Below are 4,636 nucleotides of genomic sequence, written 5' to 3' on the forward strand. Positions count from 1 at the left end.
TTTATTTGAATTTTGGTCAATTTACAAAGAGTGTGCTCCATTTTTGTGAATTTTGCAATGACACTCTCGAGTTGATATTTTTTCTTGTGGATCATATAAATTGCAAAAATGTTTTGTACGGCGAGAAATCCGACTTGAGTCGAGACCACCAAATCGGTATAACTGACACTCATTCTTTGATACATGAAATAAACCGAAGTCGCTCCTATTGTTAACATTCCTAGATGCCATGTTTTAGCTTTACTGCAAATTAACATCCTTTCGTTTGCGAAATATTTCAAAGTGAAGATTGGAAGTGCTGTAAATTTCCAAACTTTAAACACTGGACTCAATAACTCACAAATATTGGTCGGTTGCCACATCACAACAAATATGGATTATTCGTCCAATGGTACGGTGTTACATCGATTGTGCACTTAACAAAAATAATCGTCTAATTTGATAGGTATTTATTTGACGATTAAAATATTAAAGTGTCTCATTAATTCTAAATTGACGAGTATAATAATAATTATCATTATTACATGTAAGCAGATACATACAGGGTGTTTTCGAAGTTGAGGGGTTCCTTGTAACACGAGGCACTACACATTATTCTTCAGAATTTTAGCCTAAATCTTCTTAGTAAAATGTTTGTATTAACGGAGATAATTGATTGTATATTTTTATTGTTTTCTAAAATTTTGAGTCCGGTCCTGTCCATTTCTCCGCTGTACTTGATTAATAACTAACCTGGCCCAGGATGGTGTCTTTCCGAAAATCGCTCTGAAATACTCTCTGGACGCCGCAGCTGCATTCTGATAACGTGATAACATTGCCCATACATTTGCAACATATCTGTGAGCTCATTATTTTCCTAATAATAAAGTCATTTCGACTAATTAGATGACAACTCTGACAGTATTTTTGATTAACGTCCATGCTCATTTGATTTTTTTTTGTCAATTCTAATTTCTAACAAATCAGCGCAAATTTGAGCAGGACCGGTTTCAAAAATTTCAAAAAAATTTACTTATTGTATCTTCATTGCCGTACACATTTTACTAAGGTAATTTTGGCTAAAACTCTTTAGAACAATGCATACTATCACATGTTAAAAGGAACGCCTCAACTTCGAAAACACCCTGTATATTAATTTTTAATCTACTTGCATTTTAAAGTATTTGGTGTATTTCCTCTGGTGGGAACTCATAATCATATTCTTCGCGAGCAATTTAACTTTTTGTCATTAGCTAATAGGAGAAAAATTATTATATTATTATTCCTTCATAAATTGATCCATTATAGAATTGATTGTGCTGATCTACTTCAGAGATTATGTTTTTGTATTCCTCGAGTTAATAATAGAAACGTTCTGCATTTGTATGCGGCTATGCCTAGATCTAACACCCTACTTCGTGCACCTATTCAATCTATGTCAAGTCTGTATAATGCAGTTTGTAAAGATTTTGACATCTATTACGTTTCTGGGTGTTATTTTCGAAAATCTCTTACGATCTATTTTGTAAATAAGTTAGGATGAAAATTAAATAAAATTAAATTAATAAAATTATTTTTATTTTATTAATTTAATTTTATTTATCATTTAGCATTAATTTAGTTTCATGTATTATTATTACTAATGTCATTTTTTTTGTCATTTTTGCTCTGTAATTGGTTCTTCCAGAACTGTTGGGCAAATAAACATTATTATTATTATTCTTATAAAATAAAATAAAAAAATTTGTTGCACAGTCTAGGACTGGTTTACAAATCTATGAGGGGCATGATGACCAACTCAATAGACCGGGACCAATGGCTTAACGTGACTTCCGAATCACGAGACAGAATATAGCCTTTTTTTTTTATTATTTTAAATTTCGCCCTGGGTCGGAATCGAACCCGCGACCCTCGCGTCCCTGAGCCGAAACGGACTCCCTTAGGCTATATTCTGCCGTTCACGATTATTTTAAACACGCACCAGGCCATGATATTTTTTTGTTAGATTGGCGTCAGGTCCTGTCATATGACGTTTCGTTTTTAAATATTCGCATTGTTGTCAATTCGGTCATTAATTTAGTTAATAAGAATTTACCCAGAACTGCCCTACAAATATGTATGTTTCATTTAATTACAATTTTACGATCATTGTTCCTAATGCGTTCAATTCTGTAAAAAATATAACAACCTGAGAGCAGTGTTCCGTTGAATTATAACCTAAAATAGATTTATCATGACAAATCACAATACTGTCAACTAAAATGTCAGATTTTCATAGATAGTCCGAATTTGAAATAATCGTGAATGGTATATACAGGGTTATTATAAATGTTTGTAGTCAACGAGCCCATGAAAACAAATGAATTTTTTTCTTTTGCCGTTCCATAGTTCAATACGAAAATGATACGAAGTAGATTATTATTCTTGACATTAGGAGGTTATGTTTACCTTCAAAAAATTCTTTGAATTATTAACCACAACAGTGAAGATTCGTTTAAAGAGATTGTTCCAACGTTTTAATACCGTGAGTAACAGTGACTTAAATCCATCAAGACGGGATTTGTTATCAAAGTGAACTTTAAAGTTCATATGGTTCAATCCATCTCATACGGACAATAAAATTTAATTTTCTCTATTTCAGTTTTGTAAACTTATCCACTGGTGTTTAACCACAGGTGTGTAGAACTGAATTGTTGCTGTTAAATTATTCAATGGGTACTGAATCATTTTTGTTTTAAAAGTTTCGAGGAAACAATGTTAAGTACCACAAGATTCCAAAACTGTTGATGGAAAATGAGAGAATGAAATCATTGTAAATAGACATTTTATTTATGTGTTATATGGCAACAAATTAAAGCTATTTAACTGTCCAGCAAGGTTTTATTGTTGTTAATGTGCATTAAATGATTTCCAATGTTATAATGTGGAGGAGCAGGATACACAAGATGGGCGACGTCAGACAGGGGCATGTGTTGATCCAATCTGGAATAGTTGTTAATGAAATCAGCAACAAATATGGAAGAGGAGGTATACTTATTACTTCTAACGTCTCCCTAAGTACAATCAGGTTATGAACTTACAGCAGGACCACAAGGGCGTAGTAAAGGGGGAGGCCACAGGTGGGCCCGGCCCACCCCAGAATCCTTCTGGCCCACTCCAGAATAAAAGTAAAACACATTAAAAACAAGATACATCTGCAATATCTATCTATCATCTGTCTGGTTTAAAGTCTGGCCCACCCCAGCAAAAAATCATTGCTACGCCCTTGCAGGACCATGCCTTGTTGGAAAAGAATGACAAATCCAAAGTTCTGTTATCATTTAGGTTGTTTAAAAACCAGCTGCAATATGCAACACAACGTGGATAATCTGCTGGTTTCAGTTCTTGAAACAATGACATTTTATAAGGGTGCAAATTTAATCTTTTCTTCACAATTTTCTGACATGTGCTCAGTGCTACACCTGACTGTGCTGACAGCAATGATGTTCTGGGATTTTGTTCCATTCTCTCTCTCAAAACTTCACCAACTTGAAGCCTTCTCGATGACTTTTCCTTTGAAGCATCTCTAGTTTTGTCTATTCACAATCCATCGAATGTGGGTCATTAAAGATTGTTCCTCTATCTCTAAATTAGGAAACTTTGCGAGATATTGATCCTTACATGATTGCATTCTGTTTTCATCTCGTACACCATTTTAATAAAATGAAATAATAATGAAAGTAGTCTGTTCCACGGTGTACCCCATTGCAATCCTAAAAATTCTTTTTATCCTAAAAAAATGTGTTTAGGAGAAACTGATAATTAGAAGAGAGAATTTGGAAGAGAACAGTTAACCTGAAAATAAATTTACTTGAAACTTACAGAATTTTACTAACCTAACCTTGATCACTGTTGTACAATTGCGGCCACGGAATTTTGGCCGTCACTTGTCATTCCATTGACATGAGATGTAAAGCGGCCCTTACGTATTCCTAACCTCACTTTCTGCTATTTCAAGACTTGGCATTTTGACGCTGACTGACTTGCATGAAAACGCGCTTCCTCATTGCCTGCAACAAGTCAGGCACACACATATTATACATGTATATGCAGGAATAAGGCAAAAAGATTCATTCCCCTCAGATTTAAGACAAGACTTTCTTGGATCTTCTTGAATCTTAGCTCTCTATAGTCTCGGTAAGATCTGTGCACCCTAACGCAGGTGCGCATGTGCTGCATAATGTCTTTCATTAAATAAGCACAAACATGCCTTCCTGCACATAATGCGATATGTTGTAAAACTACTTTAAGAAACGATCAAACAATGATATTTTATTAACCTAATGTTGACAAAGAGAAAGAAAGCGTAAATAGGTAGGGATGATAAATATAAAAATAAAATAAAAACATAATAAATAGGTAGGTATTAGAAACATGCAAAGAAACTAGTATTTTGTAACTGCCCCATTTGCGTCTAAAACTTTTCTTAGTCTATTGGGCATGGAAAGGCATAGATTTCTGATGTAGTCCTGAGGTAACGCGTGCCATGCATCAGTGATCGCAGTAAGAAGTTCCTGTCTATTACGATAAATTTGTCTCTGTTTTTGCAAATGCCTTACCAAAAAACCCTACATATTCTCTATCGGGTTCACATCTGGACTACGACTGGGCCAGGCGA

At 34.4% G+C, this 4,636-nt stretch overlaps 2 long non-coding RNA genes across 3 annotated transcripts; one reads left to right on the top strand and one right to left on the bottom strand.

Moving 5' to 3' along the window:
* Positions 1–2,047: 2,047 nt before the first annotated feature.
* LOC138135199 (uncharacterized) lies at positions 2,048–2,849 on the top strand. Its single transcript, XR_011160897.1, has 2 exons — positions 2,048–2,503; positions 2,621–2,849. It is a non-coding gene; the product is annotated as an uncharacterized lncRNA (long non-coding RNA).
* On the bottom strand, positions 2,787–4,169 carry LOC138135198 (uncharacterized). Of its 2 annotated transcripts, none has more exons than XR_011160896.1 (2): positions 3,020–4,169; positions 2,787–2,961 (listed from the first exon to the last, which is right to left on the bottom strand). It is a non-coding gene; the product is annotated as an uncharacterized lncRNA (long non-coding RNA). The 2 variants fall into 2 exon arrangements; XR_011160895.1 differs by having other exon boundaries at positions 3,013–4,169.
* Positions 4,170–4,636: the final 467 nt, after the last annotated feature.

Source organism: Tenebrio molitor, chromosome 7, assembly GCF_963966145.1.
Source record: "Tenebrio molitor chromosome 7, icTenMoli1.1, whole genome shotgun sequence".
NCBI classification, from domain to species: Eukaryota; Metazoa; Arthropoda; class Insecta; order Coleoptera; family Tenebrionidae; genus Tenebrio; species Tenebrio molitor.